The 10,481-nt window shown below is 37.8% G+C and overlaps 1 non-coding gene across 1 annotated transcript; it reads right to left on the bottom strand.

The window, feature by feature from the left end:
* Positions 1–2,893: 2,893 nt before the first annotated feature.
* LOC118972065 (U7 small nuclear RNA) lies at positions 2,894–2,954 on the bottom strand. The gene has a single exon (XR_005060874.1). It is a non-coding gene; the product is annotated as a U7 small nuclear RNA (small nuclear RNA).
* Between the last annotated feature and the right edge of the window lie 7,527 nt (positions 2,955–10,481).

The raw sequence follows: 10,481 nt of genomic DNA, 5'->3' as shown, positions 1-10,481 counted from the left end.
TGATGGTTCAAGTACAGGTGGACAATATCCATCATATCATAGATAAATTTTCACAAATGCCTAGGGTGCCTAAATGGTTTTCTTGGCTTCACTGGAGATGGATGGTAATTATAGATTTGCTTTGTTTATGTCACCGTTTTCCTATTATGTTAATATGTGTGTGCAAATTAGTTAGTAGTTTAAAACCTATACATACTTAAGGTACTATACAAGAAGATATGTCAAAGAAATAATCAATCCTCCCATGTTTCCTTCATATGCTACATCTATAGCTTTTCTTCTTCCTTCCTAATTACAACCCTTAAATAGAATTCGTGCCTCATATCGAATTTACCGAGTATCATAATTCCTCCAAGTGGTAAAGATACCTTGAGACAAGTGCTGGGCATAGAAGCCACAAGGCATAAATCTGCAAAGAAGTAAAAAAGCTAACCTTTGCAAACAATATGGCTTCTCTCTCACTTACCAACTTTACATTTCCGTGTATGGCCCCGGAAGATGACTGGTTAGCCAGAGACGGGTAAGATTCCTCAAGGGAGGAACAACCTAAGACAGGCACAGTCGCAGGGGGGCCATCAGGTGAGAATTTGGGGATCAACAGAGGTGAGGCTCAGAACCTCATCCCCCCTGCTTTGAGAGAAATCTGCATCCGTGGATGTCTTGCTGCCCTTGTCTAGCCTGGATTAATACTTAGTCCATAGGCACACACCTGATCATCTGATCATCTACATTTGCCTTCTTACAGCACTAAACTATGTTTTCTACCTTTATCTTGCATCTACCTACCACTTCAGCATTTTATTAAAAATAAAAATAATAATAACAATAGGAGAAATGTGGGATCAACATATAAATCAAGTACAAAAATCAAACGAATATTCATATTTGACCTGATTGTTTATAGGTCATATTGCATGATCAAAACCGAAAGTTTCTGTGATGAATGCCCTTGTACTGTTCACCATGTAAGAATTTATTCACTATGTAAGAATTCGTTCACCATGTAAGAACTTGTTCGTTATGCTTCAGAAGATTGGAGACTGACGAGAATTAGGCTTGAGATGGATTAATGATTGTACATTGAGCGTTGACCCCCCTATACTGAATTTTATTGTTGTTAACAACCATTTGATCAATAAATATGAGAGATGCCCTCTCAAAAAAAATATATATATATAGGAGAGGAGACTAAAACCCACCCACAATTCTGTCACCTAGAGAATATTACAGCTAACATTTGTAGTATGTCTCTCATACTATCCATATCACTGTGCATTACTAAAATCATATTGAAGGCATAATTTTTCACCTTCATTTTGTTCTCTAACATTATATTAAACATTTTCATTTTATCATGTGATTGAATTTTTCATTGTTCTTAGCATTGTCTTAAATGGTTGCAGAATATCCGTCATTTGGATATGATATTTTATTTAATCCTTCCGTTGGACATAAGTTGGTTTCAGGATTTTGTGCTATAAACAACATTACAGTGAACACCTCTGCCTGCAGTTTGGATTTTTTTCTCAGGATATACTTCTGGACTTGGAATTACTGTGTCAAATGATCAAATATTTTTAATATTTCTTAAATACACAAGTAGGCTAATAATTTCAAAGGAAGCTACAAAAATTATAAGCAAAAAATACAGATAAATGTAGAAGGAAAACAATCAAGTTCCTGAGATATAGTTTTAAAAAATTAAATTTTTTATTTTATATAATTGTAGATTCACATGCATTGGTAAGAAATAAGACAGAAAGATCCTGTATAGCCTTTACTCCATCTCCCAATGGTAACGCCTTGCAAAACCATAGTACATTATCACAAGCAGGATATCTGATTGACACAGTCAAGATAAGAAACATTTCTATCATCACAGGATCCTCCATTTTGCACTTTTGTAGCCATACATGCCTCCTCCCAACTCCCATTCCTGACCCTTGGCAATTACCAATTTATTCTCCATGTCTGTAATTTGGTTATTCTAAGAATGCTACATAAATGTAATCATAAAGTGTGTGACTTTTGAGGATTGGCTTTTTCCACTCAGCATAATTCCCTGGAGATTCATCCAAGCTGTGCATATCAACAGTTCATCCTTTTCACTGCTGAGTACTATTCCATGGTATGATGTACCACTGTTTGTTTAACCAATCACCCATTGAAAGACACGTGGGTTGTTCCCAGTTTTTGGCTACCATGAACAAAGCTGTTAAAACATTTGCATACAGCTTTTGATATAAATATAAAGTTTTATTCTCTGGGGGAAATACCTAAGAGTGCAATTGATGGGTTGTTTGATAGTTTAGTTTTATAGAAAAATGCCAAACTGCTTTTCCAGAGTGGATGTTGTATTTTGCATGCCCAGCAGCGGCTATGGGTGATCCAGTTTTTGCATCCTCAGCAGTATTTGGTATTGTTATTGTTCTCCATTTTAGCCATTCACAAAGGTGTGGAGCGATATCTCATTGTGATCTTAATTTGCACTTTTTCAATGGTTAATGTTGTTGAACATCTTTTTATGTGCTTATTTGCCATCTGCATGTCCTGTTGATGACATGTTCATGACTTTTGCTCATTTCCTAATTAGAGTGTTTGTGTTTTTAATGTTGAGTTTTTATATATTCCAGATTCTGTTCCTTTTTAGGATATGTGCTTTCAAATCATTTCCTTCTAATCTCTGGCTTGTCTTTTCATTCTTTTAAGAGGGTCTTTTGCAGAGTAAAATTTTCATTTTTGATGTGGTTTAATTTATCAGTTTCTCCTTGTATGGATTATGTTTTTATTATGAAGTCTAAGAATCCTTTATTCAGCTCTAGATCCCAAAGATTTTTCTTTTTTTTTTTCTCTAAGTTTTATAGTTTTATATTCCCTCCTCACCCTTCCACCATGGGGTATTCTGGTAAGGACCAGAAACCTGCTAGTTAAATCCTAAAAATCCTGTAATATTATTTTATCCTTACTTTTACATTTTGCACTTAAGTCTGTGATGCATTTTGAATTAATTTTTGTATAAGGTAAGAGCCTTAAGTCAAGATTCTTCTTTTTTGTTGTGTTTTGTTTTCTTTTTTTGGCTACAGATGTCCAACTGCTCCAGTACCATTTGTTGAAAACACTTTCCTTCCTCCATTGAATTTATTTTGCTCTTTTACCAAAAATCAGTTGGGCATACTTGTGTGGGTCAATTTATGGATTCTCTGTTCTATTCCATTGACCTATGTATTTATCCCTTTGACAATGTCTTGATTACTGTAGCTATATTGTAGGCTTTAATATAAAAAAGAGTCATTCTTCCCACTTAATTCTTACTTTTAAAAATTGCTTTAGCTCTTCTAGTTTTGTTACCTTTCCATATAAATTTTAGAATAATGCTGTCTGTATCTACAAAATATTTGGCTAGGGATTTTGATAGGGATTACATTAAAGCTGTATATTAGTTTGGGGGAGAATTAACATCTTCACTGTGTTACATCTTCACTATGAATCTTTAAATCTATGAACATAGTATGTTTCTCATTTATTTAGGTCCTCTTCAATTTCTTTCATCAGCAAATTGTAATTTTTAGCATATAGATTCTATATATTTATTAAGCTTACACCTTAAGTGTTCATTTTCTTAGGCATGATTGTAAATGACATTGTGTTTTAAATTTAATTTTCCATGTCATTCTTAGTATGTAAAAGTGTGTAATGAGCCTGATGTTAGTTGTAAGGCTCCTTTTTTTTCTTTTGTAGGTAATATACCAAGTTAAAGAAGTTCCCCTTTACTCCTAGTTTGCTGAGAGTTTTTGTGATGGGTGGGTGTCGATTTTCTCAACACTTTTTAAGATGCGGGTTTTTTGTTATTAAAATTTCTTGTGAGGCACTCAAGCAGTGATTCTGTAGGCTCAGAGCCACGTTCCCTCAAGACGGATACACAGCACATACAGGTGGGCTTCCCTGACTTTGCCCAGCTTTCTTCACTTTTAACAACCTGTCTCACTGTGTTGGATGCCATTTTATTTTCCCAAGATCTCTCAAACTGGTCTATTTTCCACGTTCCCTTACATTTATGAAAGGACTTCATTTATTAAAACTCAAATATTTTCCTTATTCAGGCCTCCCAGGTTTTCCCACTCAAATCTTATTTCCAGTTTGTGAAATGTCTGTTTTAGAACTGATTTTCAGGGCGGCAGTGAGGGATACATTAACTGATTTAGACTTCTCTGTCTTGGGTTATCCACACTACCTACCTTTGGAGCCTTTCAGAATAACTCGGGTGACTTATCCACAGAGGTGTGCTGGTAAATCTTTAATAACCAGCTCTCAGGGTCAGGGGAACCCTGATTTGTTGATTTCCATGATATAAATGCTCCTCCATGACTAATTTTAAGCTACCATTGTGTTGTCATTGAACATAAATTGGGAAGAGATGTGCCCAACTAGTTTTCATGAATGGTACAGGCTGGATCCATCAGACCACTACTTACACATAACTTAATGTTATGTTAGTGTTACACTGCTGACAGCCACTCCTAACACAAACTGCCCCAGGCACTAAACTTCCCAGACTACTGTAAGACTGCTACATTCTTTTCCTGCAGTATTCTTAGAAGTATATGAAAGAAAGGGTAAGTTTAATGAGTAGCAAGTACAGTTTTTGGACATGTATCAGTTGTTCATTTCTTTTTACTGCTGAGTAGTATTCCATGGTAGGGATATGTGACAGTTTGCTTAACTCTTCACCTGTTGAAGGACAGGAGTTGTTTCCAGTTTTTGGCTATTAAGAATAGATCTATGAACATTCATGCACAGGATTTTGTGTGCACATCTTTTTTTGAATATCCTTTTATTATCCTTCTTTCCCCTCCAGCCTCCACCAAAAAAGCCTGAGATCCAAGAATTATATCTTCCATGCTTTGTCTTTTAATTCCAGTTTCAAGATAAAAGGGAATTACAAGGGGAAGAGGAGCCAAGATGGTGGTGTGAGTAGAGCAGCAGAAATGTCCTCCCAAAAACATATATATTTTTGAAAATACAACAAATATAACTATTCCTAAAGACAGACGCGAAGATACAGGACAAAAGCCAGGCTACATCTACACCTGCAAGAACCCAGCACCTCATGAAGGGGGTAGGATACAAGCCGTGGCCCGGTGGGACCCAAGTGTGCCCCTCACCCCAACTCCCAGCAGGAGGAGAGGAGTCAGAGTGGGGAAGGAGAGGGAGCCCAGGACTGTTAAACACCCAGCCCTAGACATCTGCATGGGAAGCGCGGACACACAGTGCGTGGTGTGCTGGATACTAGGGAAAATGGACAGTAAAACCTGTGAGCAGGTCCCCACAGCCAGTGCCCCTGGGACAAAAGAAAAGTGAGTGCATTTTGAAAGTCTTAAAGGGATAGGAGCCTCACAGCTGGATGGAAGCATTCCGGCACATTCAGCCCAGCAGCTGGGAACCCTGGGGAACTCTGGGTGCCATCTATCCCTGGGCGGCAGCGCAGCTCAGAGGCCCCTCACAGCGATAAACAGCCTCCCGCCTATTCCCGGTCTGGGGTGGCCCTGCCTTAGCAGGGCAGCAGCCTGAGGCCTGCCACGCCCACAGCAACCACATGGAGCTTACTTCACAGGGGCCCACCCAAGAATCAGAGACCACATCTGCGAGCAGCTGCCCAGTAAAAAGCCACTAGGGGTCACCACTCTCCCAGGAGAGGAAGGTCACAAACTAACAAGAAGGGATGTTCTCCCAGCTGACACACGTGCCAACTCCCCACAACTACCTCTATCGCCATGAAAAGGCAGAAGAATTTGATCCAGAGCAGAAGCACACAGACATCCTCGCCTGAGAGGGAACCTGGGGAAGATAGATATAACCAATCTTCCTGAAAAAGAATTCAAAATAAAGGTCATAACTATGCTGGTGGAGCTGCAGGAAAAAATGCAAGAGCTAACTGACACAGTAGGGATGGAGACTACAGAAATAAAACAGTCTCTGAAAGGACTTAAAAGCAGAATGGATGAGATGCAAGAGGCCATTAATGGAATAGAAACCAGAGAACAGGAATGCATAGAAGCTGACACAGAGAGAAACAAAAGGATCTCCAGAAATGAAACAATATTAAGAGAACTGTGTGACCAATCCAAAAGGAACAATATCAGCATTATAGGGGTACCATAAGAAGAAGAGAGAGAAAAAGGGATAGAAAGTATATTTGAAGAAATAATTGCTGAAGACTTCTCCAAACTGGGGGAGGAAATAGTTGCTTAGACCATGGAAGCACACAGAACTCCCAACAGAAGGGACCCAAGGAGGACAACACCAAGACACATAATAATTAAAATGGCAAAGATCAAGGACAAGGACAGAGTTTTAAAGGCAGCTAGAGAGAGGAAAAAGGTCACTTACAAAGGAAAACCCATCAGGCTATCATCAAACTTCTCAACAGAAACCTTACAGGCCAGAAGAGAATGGCATGATATATTCAATGCAATGAAACAGAAGGGCCTTGAACCAAGGATACTGTATCCAGCATGATTATCATTTAAATATGAAGGAGGGATTAAACAATTCCCAAACAAGCAAAAGTTGAGGGAATTTGCCTCCCAAAAATCACCTCTACAGAGTATTTTAGAGGGACTGCTCTAGATGGGAGCACTCCTAAGGCTAAATAGATGTCACCAGAGAAAATAAAATCACAGCAAAGAAAGCAGACCAACCAAATACTAACTAAAGGCAAAAAATAAAATCAACTACTCACAAAAGCAGTCAAGGGAAATGCAAAAGAGCACAGAATAAAACACCCAACATATAAAGAATGGAGGAGAAGTAATAAGAAGGGAGAGAAATAAAGAAACATCAGACAGTGTTAATAATAGCTCAATAAGCTAGTTAAGTTAGACAGTAAGATAGTAAAGAAGCTAACCTTGAACCTTTGGTAATCACGCATCTAAAGCCTACAATGGCAATAAGTACATATCTTTCAATAATCACCCTAAATGTAAATGGACTGAAAGCACCAATCAAAAGACACAGAGTAATAGAATGGATAAAAAAGCAAGACCCATCTATATGCTTCTTACAAGAGACTCACCTCAAATCCAAAGACATGCACAGACTAAAAGTCAAGGGATGGAAAAAGATATTTCATGCAAACAACAGAGACAAAAAAGCAGGTATTGCAGTACTAGTATCAGACAAAATAGACTTCAAAACAAAGAAAGTAATAATGAGATAAAGAAGGACAGTACGTAATGATAAAGGGGTCAGTCCAACAAGAGGATATAACCATTATAAACATATATGCACCCAATATAGGAGCACCAGCATATGTGAAACAAAGACTAACAGAATTAAAGGAGGAAATAGAATGCAATGCATTCATTTTAGGAGACTTCAACAAACCACTCACTCCAAAGGATAGATCCACCAGACAGAAAATAAGTAAGGACACAGAACCACTGAACAACACACTAGAACAGATGGACCTAATAGACATCTACAGAACTCTACATCCAAAAGCAACAGCATACACATTCTTCTCAAGTGCACATGGAACATTCTCCAGAATAGACCACATGCTAGGCCACAAAAAGAGCCTCAGTAAATCCCAAAAGATTGAAACTCTACCAACCAACTTTTCAGACCACAAAGGTATAAACTAGAAATAAATTGTACAAAGAAAACAAAAAGGCTCACAAACACATGGAAGCTTAACCACATGCTCCTAAATAATCAATGGATCAATGACCAAATTAAAATGGAGATCCATCAATATATGGAAACAAATGACAACAACAACACAAAACCCCAACTTCTCTGGGATGCAGCGAAAGCAGTCTTAAGAGGAAAGTATATAGCAATCCCAGCATATTTAAAGAAGGAGGAACAATCCCAAATGAATAGTCTAAAGTCAAAATTATAGAAATTGGAAAAAGAAGAACAACTGAGGCCTAAAGTCAGCACAAGGAGGGACATAATAAAGATCAGAGAAGAAATAAATAAAATTGAGAAGAATAAAACAACAGAAAAAATCGATGAAACCAAGAGCTGGTTGTATGAGAAAATAAACAAAATAGATAAGCCTCTAGCCAGACTTATAAAAAGAAAAAGAGAATCTGCACACATCAACAGAATCAGAAACGAGACAGGAAAAATCACGATGGACCCCACAGAAATACAAAGAATCATTAAAGAATGCTATGAAAACCTATATGCTAACATGCAGGAAAACCTAGAAGAAATGGACAACTTCCTAGAAAAATACATCTTTCCAAGACTGACCCAGAAAGAAACAGAAAATCTAAACAAACCAATTACCAGCAATGAAATTGAAGTGGTAATCAAAAAACTACCCAAGAACAAAACCCCTGGGACAGATGGATTTACATTGGAATTTTATCAGACATACAGAGAAGATATAATACCCATTCTCCTTAAAGTGTTCCAAAAAATAGAAGAGGAGGGAATATTCTCAAACTCATTCTATGAAGCCAACATCACCCTAATACCAAAACCAGGCAAAGACCCCACCAAAAAAGAACAGACCAATATCCCTGATGAACATAGATGCAAACATACTTAATAAAATATTAGCAAACCGAATTCAAAAGTATATAAAAAGGATCATACATCATGACCAAGTGGGATTCATCCCAAGGATGCAAGGATGGTACAACATTGGAAAATCCATCAACATCATCCACCATATCAACAAAAAGAAGGACAAAAACCACATGATCATCTCCATAGATGCTGAAAAAAGCATTCGGCAAAATTCAACATCCATTCACGGTAAAAACTCTCAACAAAATGGGTATAGAGGGCAAGTACCTCAACATAATAAAGGCCATATATGATAAACCCACAGCCAACATCATACTGAACAGTGAGAAGCTGAAAGCTTTTCCTCTGAGATCAGGAACAAGACAGGGATGCCCACTCTCCCCACTGTTATTCACCATAGTACTGGAGGTCCTAGCCACGGAAATTAGACAAAACAAAGAAATACAAGGAATCCAGATTGGTAAAGAAGAAATTAAATGTCACTATTTGCAGATGACATTATATTGTACATAAAAAACCCTAAAAATTCCACTCCCAAACTACTAGAACTAATATCAGAATTCAGCAAAGTTGCAGGATACAAAATTAACACACAGAAATCTGTGGCTTTCCTATACAATGATGAACTAATAGAAAGAGAAACCAGGAAAACAATTCCATTCACAATAGCATCAAGAAGAATGAAATACCTAGGAATAAACCTAACCAAGGAGGTGAAAGACCTATACCCTGAAAACTATAAGACACTCTTAAGAGAAATTAAAGAGGTCACTAACAAATGGAATCTCATCCCATGCTCTTGACTAGGAAGAATTAATATTGTCAAAATGGCCTCCTGCCCAAAGCAATATACAGATTTGATGCAATCCCTATCAAATTACCAACAGCATTATTCAATGAACGGTAACAAATACTTCAAAAATTCATATGGAACCACCAAAGACCCTGAATAGCCAAAACAATCCTGAGAAGGAAGAATAAAGTGGGGGGGGGGATCTCACTCCCCAACTTCAGGATCTACTACAAAGCCACAGTAATCAAGACAATTTGGTACAGGCCCAAGAACAGACCCACAGACCAGTGGAACAGAATAGAGACTCCAGACATTAACCCAAACATATATGGTCAATTAATATATGATAAAGGAGCCATGGACATACAATGGGGAAATGACAGCCTCTTCAACAGTTGGTGCTGGCAAAACTGGACAGCTACATGTAAGAGAATGAACTGGACCACTGTCTAACCCCATACACAAAAGTAAATTTGAAATGGATCAAAGACTTGAATGTAAGTCATGAAACCATAAAACTCTTAGAAATAAACATAGGCAAAAATCTCTTGGACATAAACATGAGTGACTTCTTCATGAACATATCTCCCCAGGCAAGGGAAACAAAAGCAAAAATGAACAAGTGGGACTATATCAAGCTGAAAAGCTTCTTTACAGCAAAGGACAACATCAATAGAACAAAAAGGTACCCTACAGTATGGGAGAATATATTCATAAATGACAGATCTGATAAAGGGCTGACATCCAAAATATATAAAGAGCTCATGCACCTCAACAAACAAAAAGCAAATAATCCAATTAAAAAATGGGCAGAGGAGCTGAACAGACAGTTCTCCAAAGAAGAAATTCAGATGGCCAACAGACACATGAAAAGATGCTCCACATCGCTAGTCATCAGAGAAATGGAAATTAAAACCACAATGAGATATCACTTCACACCAGTAAGGATGGCCACCATCCAAAAGACAAAGAACAACAAATTTTGGCGAGGTTGTGGAGAAAGGGGAACCCTCCTACACTGCTGGTGGGAATGTAAACTGGCTCAACCATTGTGGAAAGCAATATGAGGGTTCCTCAAAATGTTCAAAATAGAAATACCATTTGACCCAGGAATTCCACTCCTAGGAATTTACCCGAAGAATGC

Source organism: Manis javanica, chromosome 8 (genome assembly GCF_040802235.1).
Source record: "Manis javanica isolate MJ-LG chromosome 8, MJ_LKY, whole genome shotgun sequence".
Lineage (NCBI taxonomy): Eukaryota > Metazoa > Chordata > Mammalia > Pholidota > Manidae > Manis > Manis javanica.
This window is presented reverse-complemented; position numbering and strand designations above follow the sequence as displayed.